A 10,381-nucleotide genomic window follows, 5' to 3' on the forward strand; every position below is an offset into this window, starting at 1 on the left:
AAATAAGAAAGTATTTATTACTTAATTTTGCTGTAGTCCATGATCTGTTGGTTGACAATTATAGAAGACGCGACTAGAATGACATAATTTACAAGTCACAAATCTTGCAGTGACGACTTAATCTCTCGTAATGTAGAATGTCGAATCCGGTGAATTTGAAGACTAACTTGGAACGGAGCTACAAAGACTTGATGGCAGCAATGACTGAGCTGCAGACGTTGACTAACATCGGCGCTGGCTGACCACTGAGCGCGACTACGAACTGTAGAGTGGCACAACTGCACTACTCTCCCCAGTTGAGCGCGCGATGCCGATGAGTGCGGAGAACGGAACGCGCGCGTCCGAGCCAGCCGGCTGGGTCGCGCCGGGGGCGGCCGCTGGCCGGTCGGTGGGGCCCGCCCCGGCGGCCGTCCCGGCGGGCGCTCCCCACAGGACGGATACAACGGCGACGATCCCTGCAGCGACAACGGATTCTGACAAGCTAGATAATGAGGACAGGACCACAACGAGCGCTATGAGAATGCAGAGCGGAGGACAACATACGTCAAACCCCTGTGACGAGAGGCATCAGCTAACACAGAACGACCGGCAACAATGGGAACTACGACGTGAAATACAACACATGATTCTGCAAAGTCAGGAAGTATACGACAACCGCACTAGTACAGTTCCTACTTCACAGCCTGAAGAACAAGTAGACGACGTGGAACAATTTTCTCCACCAGACGACGGCGACGAAATGGAGGGAGTCTCCTCTGAAGAAGTTTAGACCATGCAGCCCACCGACGGAGAGGGCGATTTTACACTAGTTCGCCAAAGAAAACGACTCAACGCTTCTCCTAAGCAGAACAACTCTCGGAAGTGACAACGTCCAGAAGAACTGAAAACTTCCAACCGTTATGCGGTTATTGCGACGGAAGATACTACGGATGCTCCAGAAAGTATGGACCAGACGAGTGATGTCAATCTCGAAGCAGATAAAGAGGGGACAGACGGCTCTGTCCGGAACTTACTGCGCAAAGTCCCGCCCGTTACTATTTACCATAACAAGAACTACATGGAACTCAACAAGGCGCTGAAAGCGAATATTGACGGCAGTTTTAAGGCCATCTACCAACGAGACAGGATCAAAAAAATGGTTCAAATGGCTCTGAGCACTATGGGACTCAACTGCTGAGGTCATTAGTCCCCTAGAACTTAGAACTACTGAAACCTAACTAACCTAAGGACGTCACAAACATCCATGCCCGAGGCAGGATTCGAACCTGCGACCGTAGCGGTCTTGCGGTTCCAGACTGCAGCGCCTTTAACCGCACGGCCACTTCGGCCGGCTGACAGGATCAAATATCACTTTGACTCCTATGAAGATCAACGGCGGGCCATCAATTTTTTTTTTGTGTCGAATGACATCCACTTTTTTACACATTAGGCCGCAGAGGACAAGGACCTCAAAGTGGTTGTCAAACGTCTACCTGCCGAAGTTACGGAGGAAGAGCTGAAAGACACACGGATAGAAAAGGATTTCCCTGTCATCAGCGTCCACCAGTTTAAAAATCGAGACGACAACACGAAGGAATTACGACCTCAAGATGCTTACTGTGTCACGTTGCCAGCCCAAAAGGAAAACTACAAGATTTACGACATCAAATACCTTCTATATACTAAAGTCGTTATTGAAACCTACAACAGACAAGAAGGACCTGTTCAATGTCGCCACTGCCAGCGATTCGAACATACAGCTAATTACTGCAGCTTGCCTGCTCGCTGCGTTCGATGTGGAGGGCAACACCGATCTTCAGCATGTACTCATCCCCGAGGGGCTCCGCCGAAATGTGCTAACTGTGAAAAGAACCATCCTGCCACATGGCGTGGCTGCCAGAAATACCAGGAACTTCTCAGGAAATACAGACAACGGTCTTCCTCGCAGCCCTCTCAACGTAGGACTCGTGTAATACGGAACTCCAACCTGACGCCCACCGTCAGCAAACGCCACAAGAACAGCAGGCGGCGACACGGCAGCCAGTAACACAGCCTCCCCCTGAAGCACTTCACCTCGACAGCACCGCCAGCATTATTCATACGCACAAGCAGCATCACCACACCGACCGCAACCGGAAACCTACGTCTCACCAGCTCATTTGATGGAATCTATAGCTCCAGCGCTCTCTGATGTCGCGAAACGTCTCACCGCCGTGCAGCAACAACTAGTGGGGATACTTTCTTTAATCGAAAGTGTATTGAAGGCCTTTGGAACACCTTAAGATGGATCGCCCTGGGACCGCGAGAAACCTGAAAATCTGTATATGGAACGCCTACGGAATGAAACACAAGAAAACAGAATTCACTGAATTTTTACAACGTCACAAAATCGACATCGCACTCGTATCGGAGACGCACCTTCGTCCAACAACTGAGCTCAGATTTCGTAACATGCAAGTCTATACAACGGACAGACAAGGCCAACGAGGTGGTGGGACCGCAGTTCTGCTTAAAAGGGAACTGCGGCACCATCATGAAACACTACCACACCTCCAACATCTGGAGGCAACAGCAGTAACGGTGCGATCGGCGGCAGGCAACATCACTTTCATTGCGGCGTACAACAGCCCCGGTAAAAACTTGGTGCCAGACGACCTACGGAGTATCTTCACCAATTTTGACAAAATCTTCCTAGGAGGTGACCTTAACAGCAAGCACGTCGCGTGGAATTCCCGGCGTACGAACCCTCGTGGACGAACTTTGATTGCCATGGAAGAAGAACTGGGCATTACAGACCATGGCCCACGAGAGCCCACACGGATTCCTTACGTCGATCGGCAAGAAGCAGACGTCCTAGATATTGCTATCATCAAAAATATTGAGACGAACCTCCAGCTCCGCACCGTCGACGATCTTTCGTCTGACCACCGACCTGTTATCAGCATAGTGGACAACGCAACGGCCAACCTTCCGCCCCCGACCTCACAAACTCTGAACTGGGGTCAATTTCGGAGATATCTCGACAACAATATCTGTCCGACGCAGGACGTTTCGACACCAGAAGCCATCGACATCGCGGTACAAACTTTGACGCAGAAGATAAAGGTAGCCAAACGGAGGGCAACTACTCACACGGTCTACCCTGTAGTAGCTTTCGACGAGTTCCCGCCTCTAGTCCAAGAACTGAAGACACAGAGAAACAGGAGCAGGCGACGTTGGTTCCGCTATAGAAACCCGATCGATCGACGAGAAACACACGTCTTAACACGAGAACTGCACAGGAGAGTGGCCGAGTGGCGACAGCAGGTCTGGGAAGATAAGATGGACGAATTTTTACTTCGAACCAAGAACGAATGGCAGGTAGTCAAGAACATACGACACCAGCGGCCACCTAAACGAGCCATCAGAGGACCAGATGGCCTCCTCTATGACGAACTCGCCCAGGCGGAGCTGTATGCTACGAGTTACCAAGAACAGATGTCTACACCAGCGACCCCCGTGAACGACGTCCGCCTGCAAGAAGAGGAAGCCGTCGTTACAGCAGAATGGACTGCTTTTCGTGCTGGGCCTGTGCAGAGCCGCCCACAACTCACCACACCAGCAGAGATCCGTAAAATTATCCGGAAGACTCGGAATAATGCGCCGGGCAACGACTCCATAAGCAACACCGATTTGAAACAGTTGCCCAGGAAGCCAACTGTGCTCCTTACCCGAATTCTCAACATCTGTCTTCTGTAGGGATATTTTCCTACGGCATGGAAGACGGATCGAGTAGTTCCAATACCCAAGCCAGGTAAAGACCCAGCAGAACCCAACAGTTACCGGCCAATTAACCTCTTGCCGACCCTTGGCAAGGTGCTCGAGAGAGTGCTCTTGAAGAGGCTCCATGACACGCTTACAGCGCATGATGTTATACGACCCGAACAATTCGGTTTCAAGGACAAGTTATCTGCCGAACTTCAACTTCTACGGATCACCGAACGGATACAAAAAGGATACAACAAGCAGCACTTCACGATTGGTGTCTTCCTTGACATCGAAAAAACTTATAAGGTGTGGCAGCCCAACCTTATCGTCAAACTGCGTCGCACTACCCCTATTGCGGATTGTTACATTGGACTCATAGACAGCTTTCTGCAGGACAGGAAACTGTATGCCCGAATCGACGATAAAAACCTCGAAATGAAACTGATCTCCGCAGGAATTCCGCAGGGCTCTGTCATTTCTCCTCTGCTTTTCAACTTATATATAAATGACATCCCATCAGTCCCCCTTGTTACGGCGAGTTTTTATGCGGACGATACGGCCTTTCTGACAACTGGACGACACTTGGACCAGCTAATCGCTAGGATGCAACGGCAACTTGTTGTAATGGAACGCTGGGCGCTGCAAAATAAGATAACGATCAACCCGACGAAGACGGCAGTCGTTCTGTTCACACGGAGGAAACCAGTTCTGAACGACAGACTCCAAATAGCTGACCAATTTATCCCATGGTCGCCGGGAGTGAAGTATCTCGGTGTCTACCTTGACAAAAAATTACTCTTTACGCAGCATATTGACGACAAGAAGACGGCAGCCCAGAAGATGGCCAGGCCATTTATTCCGTTCCTGAAGAGTAAGGATCTCAACCCTAAAACTAAACTCCAATTGTATAAGGCAACGGTGGAACCCACAATGTTGTATGGCTCCACCTCGTGGGGAACTACGTGTATCTCCAATTACAACAAACTCCAAGCGCTGCAAAACATTTGCTATCGATGGATCACAGGAGCTCCATGGTGGACAAGAAACGTCGACATCCGCACCGCACTCCATGAGACCACTATACAAGAGAAGGTCCATGACAACGCTCTACGAGTTTTTGACAAGATCGATGCCCTTAGGGACGAAGTTCGACAATTAGAATTGGTAGGAACGGTAAACCCTGCAAGATGGCACAAGTATCGAGTACCGAAGTCAATAACGTTTCACCCCCCCCCCCCCCCCTCCCCCATAGGCAATCTGTCATAACACGAGGAAGCAGTCACACAAAACAGCCTTGACACATTTGACCCTCCACAGGAGATAGACATCACCAAAGACAGCAGACTAAAGGACCCATTGCGTGCCCAAGCCTCATTGAATGTGTAATAAATAAAGTGTTTTCCTTTTATCCTTACATCCCATCCTAGAAGAATAAGTCATCAAGGATGATCTCTTCAGTCCACACTACACACTACACAAAAAAAAACTACTCTCCTGCTGCACATGAAGTGGCCTAGCGGCGCCTCGCGGCGAGCATTAGTACTGCGACTGGCTGTGTACTCTTTGGCTAGCACAGCCGTTCTTCTGTTCCGTTTATCGAGAGAATCGCATTCGGGGGATCGATCTCTCAGGCGGCGGTGTGACGTATGACTGACGACATCACACCCGAGGTAGGATTCGAACCTGCGACCGTAGCAGCAGCGCGGTTCCGGATTGATGCGCCTAGAACCGCTCGGCCACAACGGCCGGCTACAGTATTACGTTACCAGGATAAATTGTTCAGTATTCTATCTGAAACTCACATCAGGACAGGCCATGGGGGAAGAACAAGTATGATTAAAGAATTGGAAGTTAAATACAAAAATAGCACGTGTGAAGTTGTAATGTTTTATTCGTATTTTTGTAAGCAATGTCAGATTGTGGAAAAGGTACTGTTGTGAAACCAGTGGTCAGTTCGGAGTTAAACTCAAGATGTGAAGTCGATTTGATAGACCTACAGTCACACAAGAGATGGCGAATATAAGTTCATAATGACATGCCGAGTTCATTTAACGAAGTTTGTCCGGCTACGATTCCTGAAAGCTAAGGCAGTTGAAGAAGTAGCGTATCATTTTCTTGAAATATTTTCGACATCTAGTGCAACAGATATATTTCAGTCAGATAATGGTGTAATTCTGTAATCACCATATCCGAACTATGTATTATGTGGAAAAATGTTAAGATAATTCACGGAAAGCTTCGTCATAGTCAAACACAAGGTCCAATTCAAAGTGTCAGCCGGGGTATAGAGCAAAGTTATCTGCATGGATAAACAATAACGATACAGTACATTGTCAGATGACTTTTCCCTTTGTTCAATTTCCCAAGAGCACTATATACCACGAAGGAACACGCCAAGGCCCTTATGAAGCCATAGTTGGCGTTAAAACAAAAAGAGGCATAGTATCGTCATCTTTGCCTGACGAACACATCACAAATATTTCAAATGAAAAACAGCCTGAAGAAATTGTTAATATCTTTGAAGAAAATTTCAGCAATGGACAGACCGAAAACATATTCCAAAGAAAAATATTGAAGAGGAGCTGCAACCCAGAACGTCTTCATATTAAGCCTTGACTGAATAACATGAGGTTTTTTCATAAAAAAGAGCTGGCACGAAAGAGGATCTTCTACTGTTCCCATTGAAAATGTTACGAATCCTAAAAATAAAATTTCCTCGTGCTGATGCAGATGATACCATATGAATATTAAGTCCCTGATGTCGACCGTGGCCGTTCAGACGCCCGAAATGTGTTGGCAGTTGTTGAGGGAATAGAAGATTCCGACTTTTCTAAAGTAGCAAAACAGGAAAGATACCCTCTCGCAGAATTAAACACGCAATCAGCTCGTAATTTGTGAAGAAAAGTCACTTTCCACGGATGAGATTTCTTCTCGAGATACGTCACTGAGGGAAGCGGCTACGATCACATCGAGAAGTGGAGGGAAATGCTATACACGCTGTCATTGCAAAGGGAAGTGAACCACGTGTATATGCAGTTGTAAAAGCAAGGGATTCTTATGCAGTTTAAAGTGGCAATAAATAAGACCGTATAACGTCAATCATATAATTAAGTAAGTTTGTTATTAGTATGAGACGAAAACACGTTTATAATATTTTCTTGTTATTTATGCTGATGGTGAAGATTATGGAGAAATTGTAAAAGAACGTTTGTAATTTTTGTAATTGTTAGAGTTTTCTTATGTTGTGCAGTCTTTTTGTCAATAATCAGAGGTTGATTTCTTAAAACGATTTTCTTTAAAGTAGTACGCACCACTGTGATTCACAGTAAAGCTTTACATTTTTGTCGTGTGTGCATTGCACCTTACGCCACACGAAGTCACAGATTGTTTCTGACAAACAAATTTACAGTAGATTATTTATCTTTAGATGCTGCATCTGCTGATTTGTATTTGATTTCGTGAACGTCAGTACTCCAGCCGCTAACAATGCGTACTGAGCAAGAGTTGAGTTAAGCCACTTTTATTTCAAGGCAGACATCACCTTGCATTCTTGAGCAAATTGTATATAGCCGGGATTCAAAATGGTTCAAATGGCTCTGAGCACTATGGGACTCAACTGCTGAGGTCATTAGTCCCCTAGAACTTAGAACTAGTTAAACCTAACTAACCTAAGGACATCACAAACATCCATGCCCGAGGCAGGATTCGAACCTGCGACCGTAGCGGTCTTGCGGTTCCAGACTGCAGCGCCTTTAACCGCACGGCCACTTCGGCCGGCTAGCCGGGATTGCCAGGTGTAGTGTTAGCAAGCAAATTAATTCTCTGTGAACAGTACTGGTTATTTCAAACATCTATTTTCTTCCAAGTAGAGCAGTAATTTATTGTTGTAGATATTCCACTGCATTTCATGTCACGCAACGTTCACAGTTCACTTTGGTACTTAGTTTTATTTATACAGTTTTCATTGAGCACGTAGTTAGTTTCTTATACTCATTTATTTAATTTCAAATTCTGCATTTTATGAAGTTTAAAGTTTTATTTCACGACACTGTTGACATGCGCAACACATGGCCAACCAACAGTTAGTTTTGCTCAGTTTTTAATACGATACCTGAAGTACAAGTTACATGAGGGGAAAGTTTTTGAAATCAGTATATTCAGTTTTCTCACATGCAGGCAAAATTTTTATAGAAAGCTTACAGCGTGAAAGACCGAAATTATACAACGTCAAGATTCACACAGTCGCTTGTGGAGAATTTCAAGATCCACGTAATCCTTCGGGCATGTCCGAAATATTTGCTAAATATCCTTATTTCTTACACACAATGGCAAATGTCGACATTCACCATGCACTGATGGTGGATGTTGAATAAAAATATTTTTTTACATGTTTGAATCATACTTTATTATTAAAACGTATTACGAGGATAATCCCAAAAGTAAGGTCTCCTATTTTTTTATAAGTACATAGACCTGTTTATTTCTACAATGGTTTACATCAGTTTACAGCTTCAACATTTAGCTATTTTTCGACGTAATCACCATTTCTGTCGATGCATTTTTATAGACGCTGTGGCAGTTTTTGTATGCCCATGTCATACCAGCTCTCCGCTATGCTGTTCAGGAAGTTATGAACCTCTTCTTTCACCTCGTCGCAGAACCGGAGAAGAGGAATGTTGAGCAAGGGTGTACACATTCTCCATGACAACGCTCGCCCACACATCGCTCGGCAAACCGTTGCTCTCCTGCAACAGTTTCAGTGGAACATAATCACCCAGCCACCCTATAGTCCTCACTTGGCGCCCAGTGACTATCACCTGTTCAACAAGTTAAAAGAACATTTGGCCGGAAAGCGATTCGGCTCCGACGACGAGGTGAAAGAAGAGGTTCATAACTTTCTGAACAGCATGGCAGTGAGGTGGTATGACATGGGCATACAAAAACTGCCACAGCGTCTACAAAAATGCATCGACAGAAATGGTGATTATGTCGAAAAATAGCTAAATGTTGAAGCTGTAAACTGATGTAAACCATTGTAGAAATAAACAGGTCTATGTACTTATAAAAAATAGGAGACCTTACTTTTGGGATTATCCTCGTATGATATACGTTAAAATAGTAGAAAGTTTAAGTAACAGCACATTTAGAACAACGGTTGAACTTAAAAGATGAGGAATGTCGACTTTCTTTGGTGAAAACACATACCAAATCCTTCGATGAAAGACTGAATATTTGGTTAAGTTGCATATGTACTTGAACTAGTGAATTAAAAGACAACTGCCATGATGGAAAGAGTGAGTGCTCCTTTGGTTGCAGAAAATGGAATAACTTGACGTGACGCGCGACTGGGTTGTAGTCAGATTTTGTACTGGTCATCCGTGTGACAGTCGAGTCCTGGACTGGCAAGAAGCGCAATATGTACGCATTTGATCACTGTCGACTTACAGGATACTCCATCTCCGAGGTCGACCCGACCCGGCATTGGCGTTTCTACTACTAACGTGTCGACCTGGTGTACCGCGAATTTCACGACTGGGGAAACTGCTGCCGGCAGAGATAGCTGCATGCGCGGAAACGTGTTATTGACAGGAGCCGCCGCTAATTGTCACGGAGTGTAACAGCTTCGCAGTAAATCAGTAAATCTCTCACCTGTACCATTCTGGACGACAACAGCCAGTGAGCAGTCATATCACTCCAGACGTCCTCTTCGCTAAGGAATGCATCGCATGTTACGGGGTTCAGAGATTAACATGGGCCAAGGAACACGGCCACTGGACGCTCGAGGCACGAAGAAAGGACGTCTGGACTAATGAGGTGTGGCAGAACACCCGGATGGAAGAGTATGAAGACATCGAAACCGTACAGGGCGATGCATCCTGCTTACTGTCGAAGCAATGTGCATCACTCAGTGGAGTAAGCTCACTGGGAAAATGGTAGTAGCCCCCTGGAGACATCACGCTAATACCGTGTAACACCTTGATAACGATCTCAGTTCTACGAGGAAATTTCTCAGGTATGCATCTTAAGCCACAAATTCATGATTAGATCCTGTAGAACTAACAGAATATGGCCTGCTACATTTCACTCGCTGTTCCAAGTAGTCCAAGCTATAATTAGAGGAAAGAAAACGAGAACGACACATCACGAAGGAATTAACCAAATGCGACGGAACAGGTACAAACAAATGATGATAGTATCAAACAAATTTGATGATCTGTTGAAGAGAAAAAGCTTCACAAACTGAACAAGTCAATAATGCGCTGATCCACCTCTGCCCTTATGCAAGCAGTTATTCGGCTTGGCATTGATTGAAGGAGTGTTTGGATATCCTCCTGAGGTATATCTTGCCAAATTCTGTCCAATTGGCGCATTAGATCATTTATTTATTTCATTTCATTAGCAGTACAGAGTAACCCACTGCCTTGAAATGTAAGGTGGGTCGGATGCTTCTGAATCTATAACAGCAAAGACTTCTCATTGTTACAATCTTATTGGTGTACAGTTGTTAATGCTTTCTTTAAATAATATGAAGAACATTATATATAAAGATTTCTCTGAGGTCACAGCGAATTGAATACTTAACAATTGTTAAAATGGTTCCATGTAATTTGTTACTACCTAGTTGATGAGAATATAAATTATACAATGCAAATGT

Source organism: Schistocerca cancellata, chromosome 6 (genome assembly GCF_023864275.1).
Source record: "Schistocerca cancellata isolate TAMUIC-IGC-003103 chromosome 6, iqSchCanc2.1, whole genome shotgun sequence".
Lineage (NCBI taxonomy): Eukaryota > Metazoa > Arthropoda > Insecta > Orthoptera > Acrididae > Schistocerca > Schistocerca cancellata.